Consider the following 19,152-nt stretch of genomic DNA (forward strand, 5'->3'; position numbering starts at 1 on the left):
CTTAAACTCCCAAGCTCAACCGTATTCTGCTTCAGACTCCCAAACAACACTGTGTACATGAACCTCCATGCCTGATGGTAAGTTGTAATTGTTATCTCTCCTTTTTTTGGTTGGAATGGGTAGTCTTGCTATGTTGTCTGGAGTCCTTGGGCTTAAGTTCTTCCAGTTCAGCTTCTTGAGGACCAGGACTACAAGTGTCCCCTGCCATACCTGGCTGTGTCCTGTAGTTTTGTTATATGCACTCTTCTCTAACAAATGTGAATTTGAAACCTAGCACCATATATACAGTACGTGGATACATACATATATTACTGTGGCAAAAAAAACCTTTCTTTTTCCCACACATTAAGAAATTGCTAAACCGGGTGTTGGTGGCACATGCCTGTAATCCCAGCACTCGGGAGGCGGAGGGAGACCGATCTCTGTTAGTTCTAGACCAGCCTGGTCTACCGAGCTAGTTCCAGGACAGGTTCCAAAGCAATACAGAGAAACCATGTCTCGAAAAACCAAAAAATAAAAAAAAAAAAAAAAAAAGGAAAGAAAGAAACTGTGCTGGTTGTGATGGCACTCACCTTTAATCGTGGCATTTGGAGGCAAGTGGATCTCTGAGTTCTAGGCCAGCCACAGGTACACAGTGAGACTTTGTCTCAAAGGAGGAAAGGAAAAATGGATGGATGGATGGACTGCATCTAGGGCTGAGGCTGCAGCTAAGTGGTGGGGCTCTTGCCTAGCATGAGTATAGCTCCAGGATCAATGCTCAGTACTTCCATAAAACAAAAACAACAACCAAAAAAGAAAACATCGACTTAGAAGTTGCCTTGACGTTTTTTGAGGCCAGTGTGGTGAAGTATGTAAGTAATCCCAGCGCTCTAGAGGTAAAGACCCAAGAATCATGAGTTCAACGTCAGCCTCAGTCATATAGTAGTGGTTCTCAACCTTCCTAACATTGAGACCCTTTAATATAGTTCCTCAGGTTGTCGAGACTCCCATCATAAAATTATTCGTGGCTACTGTATAACTGTAATTTTGCTATATGAATTGTAATGTTAACATCTGATATACAACCGCAAAGGGGTTGAGACCCTGTCTCAAGACAAAAACAAAGAAGCCATAACCCTGGAAAGAGAGATTTTCCTGACTATGATCTTGGGGTGCTGACCTCTGGGGTGAGGCCTGAGAGGGGAAGTGGGTGGTGCTTTATCCTACGGGATTCCCTGCTCCATACCAGAGAAATGCAGGGTAGAGAAGCTCTCAGGGGAGACTGCACTCGCCCCGCCCCTAAAGGGTGGTCACAGAGGTGCAACTACCTGCCATAGGCAGGCAATCGGGCCTCACTGGAGGCAGGATCCCGGAGGAGCCACAGCAGGCCTCTTGTGTCTGCATGTGGTTCCCACTGCTTGAGGGCTTGGTCAGGCGCATGAGGTTTAGCTTTCACTTAGTTGCTAGATCTTTACCTATTTACCTAATTTCCTTATTTCTGCTCTTGGTGCTGGGGATGGAAGCCATGTCCTCATGCAAGCAAGTCTCCTCCCATCATGCCACATGCAAGGCCATGTTTAATTAAAAATATTATTTTGCATGTATTTAGTATGTGTTGGTGCATGAGGGGGTCAGAAGATAATCCTCAGGGATCTGGAGATTGAATTCAACTTTTATCAGGCTCAGTAGCAATGGTCCTTACCACTAAGCCGGGGTTTAATTTCTTTTTTTTTTTTTTTTTTTTTTTGAGACAGGATTTCACCTATATATTTATGGTTGGGCCTAGAACTTTCTATTTAGGCTAAGCTGGCTTTTGAGGGGGCAGTTCAAAACAGGGTTTTTCTGTGTATCTTTTGGAGCCTGTCCTGGCACTCACTCTGTAGACTAGGCTCTGTTGGCCTTTGACACCTGAGTGCTGGGACTGAAAGCATGCACTAACTCCACCAGGCCTAAGATGACTTCCCAAGTGCTGGGATTAAAGTTATGGCCTGTTGTGCCTAGCACCCATTTAATTTTCCAGTGACTACTTTGTCAGACTAAATGCTTCAGCCTGGGGAGCCATTGGTTGGGCTCCCCAGAACTATGGTAAGTCAAAGCTATTACAGCTGTTAAAGCCTGTTGTGAATGCCTATCCTCATAGGAGAGCAGTTGTGATTGTTATGGTGTCACAGATCTGCTACAAGTGGCGCCTGTCATTCTGTAACCTCCAGGTTGTTCATCTGTTAAAAAAGCTCCCAGCACATAGGATGCAGAGACAGGCCAATCTCTCTGAACCCAAGGCCAGCCAGGACTACACAGTAAGACTCCATCTCCAAAAATAAGGAGAGAGTAAATGCTGTTGAGAGGTCTCAGTGGGTGAAGGCACTTGCTTCAAAGGCTGTTGACCCATATTATACAAAGAAAGGACAGATTCCTACATATTGTCATCTTACCTCCATGTGTTTACACACACACACACACACACAGAGGAGGGAGTGCACACCTCCCCAGTAAGTAAATAAATAAATAAATGTTAAACAATGATTAAGAAGATTTAGAGAGGGCTGGAGCAATGGCTCCGCACTTAAGAGTACTGCTTGCACTTCCAGAGGATCTGGGTTCAACTACTAGCACTCACATGGCCGTGTCAGGGGATCTGACACACTTGCTGGTCTCTTAGGGCACTGCAGGAACAGGATACATTGACATACATGCAGACAAAACACCTATACACACAAAATTAACAAAGGAGGATTTGAAGAAAACAGTTGTATTTATTTTGAGACAGGGTCTCACTGTTTATCTCTGGCTGTCTGGAATACACTATGTAGACCAGGCTGGCCTCTTAACTCACAGAGATTCACCTACCTCTGCCTTCCAAGTGCTGGGAATAAAGGTGTCTGCCATCATGGCTACTTTTATTTATTTGTTATTTAAAATAATTGTATATGTGTGTGAGTGTGGGTTTGTCTATGTAAGTGCAATAACCATGGAGGCCAGAAAAGGCATTCTGATTTCCCCAGAGCTGGAGTTCTAGGCAGCCAATGGGTCGTGGGTATGGAAATGGAACTCAGGTCCTTTGAGAGAGCAGCATGGTCTCCTCTAACTGCTGAGATGTGGCTCTAGCCCTGTGGCGTTCTAGTTTTGTATCTGTCAACACCTGGGGTCCAACACCTCCAACATGATTATAGAAGTCAACAAGTAGGAATAGGCTTTTGAATCAGGGAGAGTTAATTAAGTTCTTTTTTCCTTGTGGGGGTAAGTGGGTGTTGTTTTTGAGACAGTGTCTAATACAGTCCAGGCTGGCCTTGAACTTGCTATGTAGCTGAGGATGACCTTAAACTCCTGATCCTCCAGCCTATCTACCTCCCAAGTGCCCCTTTATTGCAGACCTTGTCACACACAGCCCTTATTTTGTTGTTATTTCTTACTTATTCTTTTTTTTTCTATGGTGGCGATGGGGGGGAGAGGGTGGTTTGCACACTGAGAAGCATTTGCTGTACCATTAACCCCTGCCCCCAGACAGTTTTTTAATTATTTATTAATTTTGGTTTTTGGAGCCTGTCCTGGTACTCTCTGTGTAGACCAAACTCACATAGATGTGCCTGCCTCTGCCTCTGCCTGTGCTGGGATTAAAGGAGAGAGCCACCACCACCACCACCCAGTTTTCATTGTGTTTCTTAATGGCTTATTGTAGCAACTAGTCCTGTATTGCCTTTGGCATTTCATCTGGGTTAAAGTGTGCAATAAGAATCTTGGTAGGTTTGTTTTTGTTTGTGAGTGTCCGGTGTTTGTTTTTAGACAGGATTTCTCTACACAGCTCTAGCTCTAGCTGTCCTGGCCTCAAAACTCACAGACTCTGCGTGCCTCCTCCAGTGCTGGATTTAAAATTTAGCGCATCACCAAACCTGGCTATTTATTTGTTTGTCTTTAATTATCCTCCCCTTTATTTTAAACCAGCTTACATGAGATAACCCAGGGAGTGTCCTGTTCCAAAGGGTTTGTACATAGATGGTGGAGGGATGGAGAGCATTGACTGTCAATAGTGGTGACAGATTGACCCCACAAACCCAGTGACTTTTGTATTGTAAGGACAGATTGTTGAAACCCTTAAAGTGGACTGGATGCTGCAATGGCTGCCCTCTCGGGTTTAGGTGAATCAATCTTGGGTGCCTCATCTGCTCAATCTGTGTTGTGTGTCACCTCTTGGTTGTGGCTCTCTGGTTATACTTTCTCTTGCACTTGTCAGTGGAGTCACATTCTGCACAGGTTGGTTTCTGAAGGTGGCAGTGGTAGACCGTGTGTGTCTTATTGTGATGCCCTCCAAAGGATGCCGTTCCTTTCCTCATCCTGCTTCTGGCAAGCAGGCCAAAGAGAGCAGAAGAGGAGTGGGTGATACATTTTTGTGGTAGCACATGGTGACTACATTCCGTCTTGATTTAAGGTCAGAGAATTCAAGCATGTTACTGCTCCTCAAGGCCAAATGACAGGATGTTTGGTCAAAGGTGTAGTTACTAGATGCTTTGAGAATTAAGGTGATTACACTTGTTTGCTCCTTGAACTGCATCAAAGAAGTGGAGGCACTTTTGCTGTGAGTATAAAGGGCTATGAGAAATAAATGTAGGACTGCTGCAATTCACTGAGAGCCCTCCCAACTCTCACCTTCTCTTCTTTTGTCTCTTTCTTAATCCTCACTCTCCTATTCAGGTCCTGTTGGACAGGTTGGCTGGTCTTGAATGGTGGGGCCTGAACTTGGGACCTGAAAAGGGAGGTCTGTGAAGGACACAGCAGGTGGAACGCTCATACATTATTAAGGTGGTAGTGTGGTGAGTAATTCTGGAGTAAAACTGTTAATATGGGGCAGGGCAATAGACAGCTGCTTATACATTTGCTTAAAGATAATTTAAAAGCCAGAGGAGCTAAAATAGGGCAGGAACAAGTACAGAAATTTTTAGAGTTTGTAGAGCAGGTGTGCCCTTGGTTTCCCAAGCACAGGACCTTAGATGCAGACACATGGGGGAGAATTGGAATGAAAATCCAACAGCATTATGATGAGCATGGGCCTGGAAAGGTCCCAGTAGATGCTCTTGGTCTGTGGGCGCTTATCCGGGACAGTTTGGGTTTACGCCCTGAACCTGAACGGCAGAAGGCATTTCCCCATGAAATGGATAAAAATGAAACGAAATCTCCAGAGGAGCTAGATGCAGGCACCTTTAAAAAATTGTCTGATTTTGATCAATTCCATCCTGGTGATGAAGCTGAGCTTGAGGAAGAAGCTAAGTATAGTAATGAGGAGCTTTCACCTCCCCCTACTCTGACCAGGAAAGTTGAGAGGCAGAAATGTGATAAGAGTAAGGAGGAGCTAAAGGGCTTGAGAGACTTAGTAGTTTCTCTTTCACAAAAATTGGAGACTCTGCAAGTCTCTTCTCGGAAGGGCACTCCTTTTCCTACTGTAGTGGCTGGATTAGATCTGCCTGGGGGGCCTCCAGGAGCTAGACAGACATTCACCATTAGTCATCTCTCTCCCCTGCAAGCTAGTATTAGAGAAGCAGCTAGCAGAGGGGAGGATGTGCAAGGATTCCGAATGTTCCCAATGAATGTGCAGCAAAGAGATGCCCAGGGCAATGTTGTGTGGGTGCATTGGCCAATCCCGTTTAAACAAGTGAAGGAATTAAAAATGGCGTGCTCTAGGTATGGGCCCATTGCACCCTTTACACAAGCTTTGCTAGAAAACATGGCTGTAGAAACCTTGCCCCCTGGGGATTGGAAACAGATGGCCAGAGCTTGCCTGTCAGGATGGGATTACCTCTTGTGGAAAAATGAATTTGTGGAACAGTGTCAAGCCACAGCTAAAATAAATCAGGCCCAACAAATTCCCGTTACTTTTGATATGCTTGCCGGAGAAGGCATTTATTGGGAGACAGATAAACAGTTAAATTTTGATGTGGCAGTGTATGCCCAGGTTAATGCAGCTGCCAAGAAGGCCTGGTATAAGCTTCCACCTTCTGGAAAGCACACTGAGGACTTGTCAAAAATAAGGCAAGGACCTGATGAGTTATTTCAGGACTTTGTCTCTAGGCTAATGGAGACAGCAAGCAGGTTAATTGGGGATACACAAGCTGAACTTTTGCTTGTTAAACACCTAGCCTATGAGAATGCTAATACTGTCTGTCAGGCTGCTTTGAGACCTGTTAGAAAGAAGGGCAGCATCTCTGATTATATTCGATGTTGCTCAGATATTGGTCCCTCGTATATTCTGGGGTTAACTATAGCTGCTGCATTACAGGGTAAAACAGTTAAGGAATTTCTCTTCCAACAAAGAAATCAAGGCCTGAGACAAAGGAGATGTGTCAGACCTCCTGGAAGCTGCTTTGGGTGTGGAAAGATGGGGCACCAGGTCAAGTGGTGTCCTGGCAAGGGAAGAGGCATAGTGGCAAAAAAGGAACCAGGATTGTGCCCCAGATGCAAGAGAGGGAAGCATTGGGCTAATGAATGTAAATCAAAGAAGGATGCCCAGGGGAATCCACTGCAGGGAAACAGGCAGAGGGGCCTGCCACAGGCCCCAAGACAGTATTATGGGATGCTTCCCTCCCCAAGGACACCTGCAGAGCAACCCCAGGCAGTGCAGGATTGGACCTATTGAACCTCAGTTCTTCCATCTGCATGGTTTTAGCTCCTGAAGTGGGGATGCAAGCTCTCCCTACTGGTGTTTATAGGCCTTTGCCCAAAGGCACTGTAGGGTTATTGCTGGGGAGTAGTACCACCGTGCAGGGGTCTTTGATACTCCCAAAGTGATTGACAGTGATTATAAAGGAGAAATCACAATTATGACTCACTTACCCAATGGAATTTCTGTGGTAAAGATAGGCCAGAGACTTGCACAATTAATTTTACTTCCCCAAGAAAAAACAAGAAATCAAAAGAGGTGAGAGAGGGTAGCTGGATTTGGTTCATCTGATTCCTATTGGCTACAAGCCATAGAGCCACCACACCCAAAATCACTATGTTTATGAATGGAAAGAGCTTTTCTGGCCTCCTGGACTCTTGTGTGTTATTACTGCCAGTCAATGGCCTTCAATGTGGCCAAAGATGGAGACTTACACAACTGCAAGGGATTGGTCAAACTCAAGAGTCCTAAGCAAAGTAGCAATGAACTTTCATGAAAAGATGAAAAAAGTCAGGAAGGAACTTTTTGGCCATACATTGTTGTCCATTTGCGTGTAAATTTTTTTCATGGAGATAACTAAATTCCAGTGTGTTTGGATAGCTCCATTACAGTTGTTACTAAACAAATGTTTCAACAAGGACTGTTATCTGATTGGGGGTTAGGAAGAAACAATGATGGCTGAGTATCACCCTTGCTTCCCCAGTGTCCTGGAACTAGCTCTGTAGGCCTTGAACTCACAAGATCTGCCTGCCTCTGACACGAGTGCTGGGATTAAAGGTGTGGCCACCAATGCCCGGCCTTGGGTTAGGGTATTTTTAAGAGGGGCCATTGAGCAGCCTGTACTCCATGCAGATCCTATAACTAATGATCCTGTCTGGATAGACCAATGGCCCCTAACAGAAAAAAAGATACAAGCTGCCCAGGAGTTAGTACAGGAACAGTTGGATGGTGGCCATGTTGTACCTTTTAATTATCCCTGGAATTCTCCTATTTTCCTGATTAAAAAGAAATATGGAAAAATGGAGATTTTTTTTTTTAAAGGTTTAAGAATCAAGAGGAAAGTAAATAAATAAAAAATTCAAGAAAAATTAATGGGACCATGCAGCTAATGATAGCTTTCCAGCCTGGATTGCCTTCTCCTACAGCCCTACCAAAGGATACTTATAATAAAATTATTTTAGATTTAAAAGACTGTTGTTTTTATACCATCCATTTAGCTCCCCAAGATTGTCAAAGATTTATTTGTATTTAGCTTTCCGTCAGTTAATTTCAAAGAGCCCATGAAGAGTAAGCTGTTGGAAGATTTTGCCTCAGAATGTGGTCAACAGTGCTACATTGTGCCAGAAAATTATAGCTCAAGCATTACAAGATTAATATTAGAGATCAATTTCACATGCTTACATTGTTCATTCTATGGATGATATTTTGCTTGTCCATGAAAATGAAGGAATTTTGCTTGCACATCTGAACAGCTTCTACAGAGCCTTGCCCATTCTGAGTTAGTAATAATTTTCCCAGAGATAGTACAATGACAGCTGCCTTTCCAGTGTTTAGAACATATATTGTACCCTAAAGAAATTAAGTCTCACAAATGGGAATTTAGGAAAGATAGCTTACAAACTTTCAATGACTTTTAGAAATTATTGGATATTCAGTGGCTGCAGCCATATTTGAAGTTGTCTACAGGAGATCTTGAGCCCCAAAGTGAGATTCTTAAGGGGAATAGTGATCCTAGCTCCCCTAGGCATCTTACAGATTCTGCTAAATAAGTGCTGGCTCAAGGAGAGCATGCCATTCAACATCAGCAGGTATGCTGTGTTGACTGTACAAAACTATGAGAAACCTGTGTGCTTCCTACACGATGTATTCCAACAGCTCTGTTATGGCAAAAAGGACCATTATTGTGATTGCATCTACCTGTTTCCCAGCCCAGGTGTTAAACCCTTATTATGAAGCAGTGGCTTGTTTAGTACAGAAAAGCCAGGTAGAATCTAAGCGATATTTTGGTAAAGAACCCAAGTTGGTTGGTTATTTCAAAATAATGATTCTTGGGCAATTGATTTTGCTCAGTTTTGTTGCCAAATTGACAATCATTTTCTAGCTGATCGATTACTGCAATTTGCCTAAGTGTATCCCTTTATGTTTCCTAAATTTGTGATGAAAGATGCTGTGCTGGATTTTACCAACAGCTCTTCCAATAGAAGAACTACTTAGTGTTATTTTGGTACAGATTGTGTAGTACAAACAGCTCCAGCTTCAGCTCAGATAGCAGAATTACAAGCTGTAGCTATGGTTTTCCAGATTTTTGTAAATAGTTCATTTAATGTGTATGCTCATAGTCATTATATTTTTAGAACCCTTCAGATTATAGAGACTGTTCCCTGTATTGGAACTACTAATGGTCAGTTAGGATGCTGTTTCAGCAAGCTCAAGATACCATTTATCCAAAAAAAAAAAAAAGTGGCCATGCTTTGTGGGTCATATTAGAGCTCATACCAATCTTCCTGGCCCTCTAGCGGATAGTACTGTATCAGCTGATGAATTAACACTGGTAGAATTGGCTCAACAGTCACCAGAATAGCAGACGTTTAGGAAAACAATTTGGCCTTACCAGGAAAATTGCTCATCATATTGTTGAGCAATGTGATGTTAGCCCACAGTATTTGCCTGTGACTCCCTTAGGGGTAAATCTTTGAAGCCTTCTTCCTAATCATTTATGGCAAAAGGATGTTACTCATGTTACAGAATTTGGCAAAGTAGACTATGTGCCTGTGACAGTCACTCTCTAGTCAGGGTTCTTGATGGCCACTCTGCAAATTGGGGAAGCCACCTAGCATGTCATAGCTCATGTCTTACAATGTTTTTCATATATGAGGGTTCCTAAAATTATAAAAATGGATCAGGATGTATTAGTAAAGCATTTCAGTAATTTTGTTCTTAATGGAAATTTGAGCATAAAACAGGCACTTCTTATAATACTCAAGTATGAGGTATTGTTGGATGAGCCCATGGTAGTCTCAAGATGCATATTAAAAAATAAAAAAGGAATCATATCCTCAGTCACCGCATAATGCATTAAATCATGCCCTCTTTTGAATGTGGATGCTCATGAGCATTCTGCTGGAGATAGATTTTGGCATGATGGCATTTGATAGACTTTTGCCCAAGTGAAATGGAAAGATCCTTGCACTAGATTATGGAAGGGTCCTGACCCTGTTTTGATATGGGGTCGAGGGCATGTTTGTGTTTTTTTTACAGGAAGAAAATGAAGTTCAACGTCTGCCTGAGTGCCTAGCATGATGTATGGAGCAGAGGGTGCCGGTCCTGATGATGTGGCTGCTGCTGCTCTCCCACAGGAGCTGGAGTGAGATTTGCTGAACCTGTGATCCTGATCTCCGATACTAAATCTTGCAGCCTGGGATGGGAAGGAGAGTATAGTGATGGTTTATGATTCCTGGCTTCTTCATAGACCTGCACAAATTTCCCAGACCTCTGTGAATTAATCATTGTGGATCCGGCTGAGGAACACCTATCTGTTTTTCCAAAAATGAATCTGTGACTGAGTGGCCATTTATCCACACTGCACCTTGGGATGTGGAGGCCAGTATAGTGCTCATCTGCTGTTGAAATAGAAGGCCTGGACAATAGGTGCCTCAGAAATTTCCCCTCTGGGAAGAGAGACTCAGAGCCATCGAACACGAATATGAAGTTGATGGGTGACTAAAGCTCCTCTTCAGAATATCACTGGAATTCAGAGTTGTGCTAGACGGGTCAGGAAACCAAATTGAAGGCACTGAAAAGGCTCCACAAACTGAGGAGGCAGAGCGGGATAAAGGTTTTTTTTGCTGTTGACATTCAGTACTTGGGGACTGGGACAGCTCAAACAGATCTTTAGTAGTTGGTAGCAGCAATACATTGTAATTTAGGAGAGGGAAAAGAAGATTCAGAGTCATGGACTTACACATACCCACCACAAAAACATTTTCTTGTCCTTTGATCGAAGTTATGAGAATTGTAATTTAACTAATTGTGTGTTCATTGTTAATAATCATACTGCAATTATGGTATTAACCTGTCAATGCTTATAACCTCTTTAGTTCACAGTGAAGGTGTTAACTGGATGGAAAAAGATTAGAGCTCATCTGAGAGGAATTTGTCATGCTGATGAGTCCTTAGATTTAGTGTAATTAAAAAGGCAAATTTGGATTTTAATGCAGCTAGAACTGCTGAAGACATCCTGGACCAATTTTTAAAGGTCATGCCATCTTGGTCATCCTTTACTCCTCTATTGGGAGGTATTGGGCCATAGGAGCATGTGTATTGCTGGGCATTACTTGTGTGCCTGTGATTTTCAAGTTTGCTTTTGAACTCTACATGGGAAGTTGGCTCAGAGGTGTGTGGCATCAAGCTATGCACTCTCCCTTCACCCTTTGTAAACAGAGGCTGGTAGTCAAAGACGGGTAAGATCTTTTTTGCCTCCAGTCAACCTAAGACAGGGCATCCATGATGGAATGTGTGTACCAATGACGGGTAAGTCTGGGAGGTTGAAAAAGACAACCTAAGACAGGCACAGTCGTCTGTCCTGTGGCAGAAGCACGGGCATTAATAAAAGGGAAATTTTTGTGGGACTCCACAGTGACTCCATCCCATCTTGACTTAAGGTCAGGAGTTCGAACTAATTCTTGCTCCTCAAGGCCAACAAATAGGATGCTTGACCAAAGGCGTGGCTAATTGATACTTACTCTTTTAAGACCAAATAATTGGATGTTTGACTTAGGGCATGGTGACTATATGTTTTGAGAATTTAGGAGGTAATTGCACTTGTTTGTTTCTTGTATATGATTACGGAGTCTTTTGTCCTCTGCTTTTGCTATGGGTATAAAGGGCTATGAGAAATTAATTTGGGGCTGCTACAGTATTCACTGAGAGCCCTTCAAACTCTATCTTCTGTTTTATGTCTTTCTTAATCCTCACTCACTTTTTGGGGCATATTTAATAGGTCAGCTGGCCCCAACAGTGCATGTGAGGCCAGAAAAGGCATTCTGATTTTCCCAGAGTGGAGTCTGGGCAGCCTGCTGGATGTGGGTGTGGAAATGGAACTCAGGTCCTTTGAGAGAGCAGCATGGTCTCCTCTAACTGCTGAGATGTGGCTCTAGCCCTGTGGCGTTCTAGTTTTGTATCTGTCAACACCTGGGGTCCAACACCTCCAACATGATTATAGAAGTCAACAAGTAGGAATAGGCTTTTGAATCAGGGAGAGTTAATTAAGTTCTTTTTCCTTGTGGGGGTAAGTGGGTGTTGTTTTTGAGACAGTGTCTAATACAGTCCAGGCTGGCCTTGAACTTGCTATGTAGCTGAGGATGACCTTAAACTCCTGATCCTCCAGCCTATCTACCTCCCAAGTGCCCCTTTATTGCAGACCTTGTCACACACAGCCCTTATTTTGTTGTTATTTCTTACTTATTCTTTTTTTTTCTATGGTGGCGATGGGGGGAGAGGGTGGTTTGCACACTGAGAAGCATTTGCTGTACCATTAACCCCTGCCCCCAGACAGTTTTTTAATTATTTATTAATTTTGGTTTTTGGAGCCTGTCCTGGTACTCTCTGTGTAGACCAAACTCACATAGATGTGCCTGCCTCTGCCTCTGCCTGTGCTGGGATTAAAGGAGAGAGCCACCACCACCACCACCCAGTTTTCATTGTGTTTCTTAATGGCTTATTGTAGCAACTAGTCCTGTATTGCCTTTGGCATTTCATCTGGGTTAAAGTGTGCAATAAGAATCTTGGTAGGTTTGTTTTTGTTTGTGAGTGTCCGGTGTTTGTTTTTAGACAGGATTTCTCTACACAGCTCTAGCTCTAGCTGTCCTGGCCTCAAAACTCACAGACTCTGCGTGCCTCCTCCAGTGCTGGATTTAAAATTTAGCGCATCACCAAACCTGGCTATTTATTTGTTTGTCTTTAATTATCCTCCCCTTTATTTTAAACCAGCTTACATGAGATAACCCAGGGAGTGTCCTGTTCCAAAGGGTTTGTACATAGATGGTGGAGGGATGGAGAGCATTGACTGTCAATAGTGGTGACAGATTGACCCCACAAACCCAGTGACTTTTGTATTGTAAGGACAGATTGTTGAAACCCTTAAAGTGGACTGGATGCTGCAATGGCTGCCCTCTCGGGTTTAGGTGAATCAATCTTGGGTGCCTCAAATGCTCAATCTGTTGTGTGTCACCTCTTGGTTGTGGCTCTCTGGTTATACTTTCTCTTGCACTTGTCAGTGGAGTCACATTCTGCACAGGTTGGTTTCTGAAGGTGGCAGTGGTAGACCGTGTGTGTCTTATTGTGATGCCCTCCAAAGGATGCCATTCCTTTCTTCATCCTGCTTCTGGCAAGCAGGCCAAAGAGAGCAGAAGAGGAGTGGATGATACGTTGTTAGAAAAATATATAAAAGTTGAGAAATTTTCATTTCAACTATTTCAAACCATAGTTTAGTTCTGCTGTGATTTCTCCCCATCTTCGTGTTGGGTGGTGGCCTTCAACCCTGGCCATGTTTGCTCAACTAGCCAGAGGTTGAGTTAGGAACACATTTAGTTTTCATGGAGTCTGAAGTTGATGTTCACAGACTCAAATATGAGTAACTGTCCTACAATATGACAAGCTGTTGTGGAGTTTCAGGAGTAGAGGTGGAGTCATCTTAAAGCATCCTGTAAGCCCCATACCAAGGGAGTGTAAATAAAGGGTGATTTTCTTTCTTGTTTTTAAGAGTTTGAGGAGCTAGAGAGGTGGCTCAGCAGTTAGGAATACTGACTGATCTTCCAGAGAACCCAGGATCAATTAGAAGCACCCACATGGCAGCTTACAACAGTAACTCCAGGACCTGGCAATCTCACACACAGACAAAAACATCAATTTAGATAAAATACATTATTAAATAAAACTTTGAAAGTACTTGCCTTAGAATTATATAAATAAAAATGGGAAAAGCCGTTTTTTTTTTTTTTTTCCTTAAATCTTTCCTGCACACTCTCAGTCTCAGCTCTCAGGAGGCAGAAGCAGACAGATCTCTTGAGTTTGAGGCCAGCTTGGTCTATAGAGTGAGTTCTAGGACAGCCAGGGCTACACAGAACCAAAAACAAAGGAGTTCTGCTATCAGATGTCACTTGATTTAGCCTAGCCTTGAACTTGCAGTATAGGTATAGTCGGCCTTGACCCTAACTGACCTGCCCCCCCAAGTACTGTGATTATAGGTGTGTGCTTCAGAGGTCCCAGCAACCATGTGGTGGCTCACTAGCATCTGTAATGAGATCTTGTACCCTCTTCTGGCCTGTAGGCATACATGCAGGCAGAACACTATACATAATAAATGTTTTTTTTTTTTTAAAGGAAGGGAACAGATTATAGAAGTGTTATGATTGTACAATGAGCTGGGTATGGTGTGCACCTGAAATCCCAGCACCCAGAGGCAGACTCAGGAGGCTGGGACTTTGGAGGCCAGCAGAACTATAAAAGACTGTCTCAGGAACAATGATGATAATACTTGTTTTACTAGAGTTTGCAGTAGGTGTCTGACAGCCTGTTACCTTTGTTTTTTAGACAGTGGTTTGCCTGTAACCCCGGTTGGCATCCAACTCAGGATTCTCCTGAGTGCCTGGATTAAAAGCATATACTATCATATATATATATATATATATATAATTTTATTTTACTCTTGGGTAGTCAAGTTTGTACTAGATACCCTATCTTTAAATTTTGGGACTGAGGTTGCCTCGTACACATAAGACAATGCCCAGTCACCATCACCACACACACACCAAATAACAATAAAACCCAGGAACCCAGTCATGGTTGCTCAAGCCTTGGGAAGCAGGAGGGTCAGAAATTTAAGGTCATCCTCACCTACACAGCAAGGTTGAGCAAGGGCAGTTTATGTCCTGTTCCTATATTTACTTTTAAGATTGTTCTGTTACCATTATTTGCTTTATTTATTTTTTCAGCCTAGATCTCACTGGTGAGCCTGGCTGGCCTTGAACTTGAGGCCATCCTCTTGCCTCTCCCTCCAGGTCTTGGGATTACAGATGTGAGCTGCCATAGCTATTCCCATGTAACCTATGGTAGCCAAAACTCACTCTGCAGTTGAGGATGAGCTAGAATTATACATGTTTGCTGCCGTGCCTTGCTTTAGTTATGAGGCTCCAGAGATTGAATGCAGGGCTTCTTGCGTTCTTGGCCAACAGCTGAGCTCCAACTCCAGCTTTCTTGAATTTTGAGACTGTGTGTTACTAAATTGCTCAAGCTGGCCTGAAACTCACTCTGTGGTCCAGGTAGTCTTCTTGCTGATCTTTCTGATTGTTCTGTTATTAAAGTGTCTGTGTTGTGAGACAAGGTCTCACTATGTAGCCTTTCTGGCCTGCAGCCTAATTCTGCTTCCTAAGTACTGGTGTTAAATGCACATGCCGCCACACCTGGCAGGTGCCTTTCATTTCTAACCCTTTCTTGATGCATTGACTTTTTCATCACGAGTGTCTCTAAATAGTGGGTGAAAACACCTTTCATCAGGCCTGACAGCTTGATCCCAGGACCCACACGGTGGAAGGAAAGAACCAACTACCCTCCTGCCTATATTCCTCCCTCCAAGATTTATTATCTGTAGTGTTCTGCCTGCATGGATACCTGCAGTCCAGAAGAGATCTCATTACAGATGGTTGTGAGCCACTGTGCGGTTGCCTGGCCATCTCTCGAGCCCCAAGAACCAACTTTCTTAAATTGTTATCTGAACTTCACAGGTGCCTCATGACCCCAACACACATGCACACGCAAAATACAAATAAATGGAATAATCGGACACTGCTCCTGTTCACTCAACCAGCGCAGCCTCTGAGGTCTGTCCTCAGGTAAACCCCAACCCCTTCACTCCTAGCTCTCATAGAACAACCCCTTTCCTAACAGGTACCCTCCTGTCCTGGATCTTAAAATTCAGTTCTTACTGTGGGCTAAGCCTCTCCTGTTCAGGAGACTCATTCCCTTGTCACCTTGGGCTTTGGGGATGCTTGCTCTCAATGGCCCCTCGGGTCCTATCCTTGCCACACTTTGCTCACACTGATCTTAGGAGGGTGAGGGAAATTTGTGTTCTGCAGAAACTAGGAGGCTTCTCAACTCTACCTTCTCTGCCCTGGTGCCCCTCCTATCAGGGGGTTGTCTTGGTCTGAAGGTCCTTGGCCTGCTATCACCCTCACTTGGCTCTGGTCCTCCTCCCTTGTCCAGCCTCCTGCTTCCCCTGATCATGCCTCCCTGAAGCAAACAAAAGTTACATTCTGCTCCCCACAGAGCCATTTACTGTTTTTGTTATCACTGTTCCTTTGAGTCCTTGAGGTTCAGGCTCTAAGGTCCTTGTTGGCCAAGCCCTGAGTAATTTAAGGAGGGCTCAGTAACCTAAGCCATGGGATGGTGGCAGCAGGTCAAGAAAGATCCTCGGGCTAGCCATGTGTGTTTCGATTTTCATGTGTGTGTTTTTATTAGTTTTCAGAAAGCCAGTTTGGAACTTGTGTGCTCAAGCTGTCTTCCTCCACAGCCCCCAGGCAGGGGTTTCTTTGTTTGCTGTGGTTGGGTGAAGTAATGGCATTTCTCAACCATCTGGATTATTTGTGGGAGCAGAATATTTGAAATCAGGGTATCCAGAGGAAATTAAAAGCCCATGAATGTTGATCGAGCCTTCCAGCAGGTTCAGACTTTAGCTAGTTAGTAGTAGCCAGTTCCCCAAGTCCTTACCCCAGGCTGTACCTAGATTCACCCTTCGCTTCCCACCTGGCCCAGTTCCCATCCAGGAAGCGGGAGTAACAATGCTGTTTCCTCCCTGGGCTGTCCTGATAGATCGTTTGTCCCCTGTGTGAGGGAGGCCCATAGTGGCCCATAGTTCCATCCCCAGAGTTGGGGGTGGGCTAAGGAGGAAGTGGAGTTGGTAGAGTGCTTGCCTGGCATACATGAAGTCCTGGGATTGATTCACAGAACCAAATAACAAGGAGTAGTGTGGTCCATGCTTGTAATGTAGCACTTTGGAGGTAGATGCAGGAAGATGAGAAGTTCACTGTCATTCCAGCTACAGGAGTTGAGACCAGCCTGGAATCCATGCCACCATGTTTGAAAACAATCAGAATAAATATATGTGTTGGTGGTGGCACACACCTTTAATCCCAGCACTTGGGAGGCAGAGGCAGGCAGATCTCTCTGAGTTTGAGACCAGCCTGGTCTATAGATTGAGTTCCAGTGCAGGCTCCAAAGCTACACAGAGAAACCCTGTCTCAAACAGCCAACAATAATAAAAACAAATAAATGAAAAGAAAAATGATGCTAGGTCATACCCCACTGAACGTTGACAGACAGGGAACAACCGTCATGGGTCACATTTTATGGCTTCCTGCAGTGACTGCTTTCATGCTTTACAGGTCACTGAGTATGTCTCAGGAAACGGGGTCCTAGTAGTAAGTCACTTTGACATCAGAGCCTTGGTTTTTGTTTTTGTTTTTTTGTTTGTTTGGTTTTTTTTTTTTTTTTTTTTTTTTTTTTTTTTGCATGGAATGGAAGCGCCACAGACACATCTGGTTGTTTTTTGGCAGAGGGCAAAGCATATGCCTACACAAGCACTTGTGTATGAGTCCATAGACACCTTAGTTAGAAGAGATCCCCTCACGTGTGTACAGTGTCATGGATGATTAAAGAAGCTGGCTGCAAAACAATATGACCCTCCCAAATAAAACTCTAGAAGAAGCAAAGAAATCTGAAAATGAAGATCCGTAGTGGTTGCCTGGATTGAAGAACTTGACTAAAAGGGACATAAAAAGCTGTTGTCATTATGCATTTAAAGTGGGAAAAGCACATTGTTTAAAGATAGGCAGGCCTAGCTCAGGAGACTGAGGCAGGAGGATCATGAATTTAAAGCCAGTGTGAAATGGCTTTTAATGAAACCCTCTCTCAAAAGAAAACAAGCAGGAGCTAGGGCTGTAGCTCACTTGGTAGCGTTGAAGAACCAGTTTCTATTAGGTCTAGTCAAGATCATCTTCATCTGTATAGTTTGAGTTCAGCCTGCATTACAGAAGATCCCATTTCCAACCAAAAGGAAAACACTAAAACTGCTAGGATAAAGACAAAATTAAGCACATTCAGTAGATGTTTCTGTGAAATCACATGTCAGCAGTGGGTGAGTAGGCACCCTGTGCTCCTGAACAGTACACTCTTGACTTGCTGGCTAACACTGCTTTCTCAGCATCCCAGCTAGAGATGTCTTGCAGATTTGTGCTTGAATAAACATCATTTAAGGTATTTTGTGCCAAAGAGTTTCCCTTTAACTCTGATATTTCTAGATTTTATTTATTTTGATGGAAGGGCTCACTATATAGACCGAGCTGGCCTTGAATTCACAACATCGCCTGCCTCTCCAGAGCTGGGGCCAAAAGTATGTGTCACTATTTTGGGCTGAGTTTGTTTTGATTTCTGTGTGCATTTTTGTATGTGTGCTATGGGTGTGTTGGTACCTGAAGAGCCAAAAGACAGTATTGGACTCCTTGGAGCTGCAGTCCTGAGCAGATCAGAGCCTCCTGCTGTGGGTGCTGGCAATGAAAGCTCTGAGCCATCTCCCCAGCTCTGAATTCCTCTCTTGAAGACCAGTTTTATCCAAGTTTTGGGGGGGTTCCCCCCAAAGGTAGGTGTGTCTGTGTAAGTGCCTGCATGCATGTATGTGGGTTGGTACCCAAGGAGGCTACAAGAAGGTGTTGGCTTCCCTGGAATTGGAGTTAACAACTAACTGCCCTGTAGGTGCTGGGAATTGAACCTGAGTCCTCTGGAAGAGTAGCCAGTGCTCTTAACCACTGAGCCACCTCTCTAACCCCAGTGCATTTCTTCCTCCAAGGTAAAGAACACTTACTGTGTTTCTGTAGATCTGTGCTTAGAGCAGGAAGCTGCTAGAAGGTGATCTTGGGCAGGGTCATGTCATGGCTAGAGAGATAAGAACAAGTTTCCTAAAACTGTCCTGTGGGTAGATGTGGGGCTTGGCTAGGGAGAACTGGGAAGACTGCTCAGGGGACTTTTTTCAAAATACTGCATAACTTAAAGAGAATAATTATGGTGGTTCACATCAAGGCCGGGGTACTAGAGGTGGGAGAACTGGGAATCTGGTCTTCAAACTGACAGTCATTGAAGAGGCCAGTATTAGGAGAGGTTGAGGACCCGCAGACAGGAAAATCATGGCACATTTGAGAACTTGGGCTGGGGTGTTCTCTGTCTCTCTCGTAGAGGAAGTTCATGGTTTCAGGCATTTACTGTCATAGTCCTTGGCTCTGGTGATTCTGGGAATAAGTAGCTAAGGCTACTCACATATAGTGGATGTCGACAGAGAAGGAACTTGGAACCAAGTATTACCACCTTTGAAGACCCCCCATGGTGTACTTCCTTCATCTGACCACCACCTCCTAAGATTTCCTGAACCTGCTGCCTCTAGTTGGGAGCACAGCATTCAACACATGAGCCTATGTGGGAGATGT

The 19,152-nt window shown here is 43.9% G+C and overlaps 1 long non-coding RNA gene across 1 annotated transcript; it reads left to right on the top strand.

Moving 5' to 3' along the window:
- On the top strand, nucleotides 1-11,568 carry LOC127224826 (uncharacterized). Its single transcript, XR_007834741.1, has 3 exons — nucleotides 1-77; nucleotides 4,666-4,784; nucleotides 9,884-11,568. It is a non-coding gene; the product is annotated as an uncharacterized LOC127224826 (long non-coding RNA).
- The last annotated feature ends 7,584 nt before the right edge of the window (nucleotides 11,569-19,152 follow it).

Source organism: Phodopus roborovskii, unplaced genomic scaffold (genome assembly GCF_943737965.1).
Source record: "Phodopus roborovskii unplaced genomic scaffold, PHOROB, whole genome shotgun sequence".
Lineage (NCBI taxonomy): Eukaryota > Metazoa > Chordata > Mammalia > Rodentia > Cricetidae > Phodopus > Phodopus roborovskii.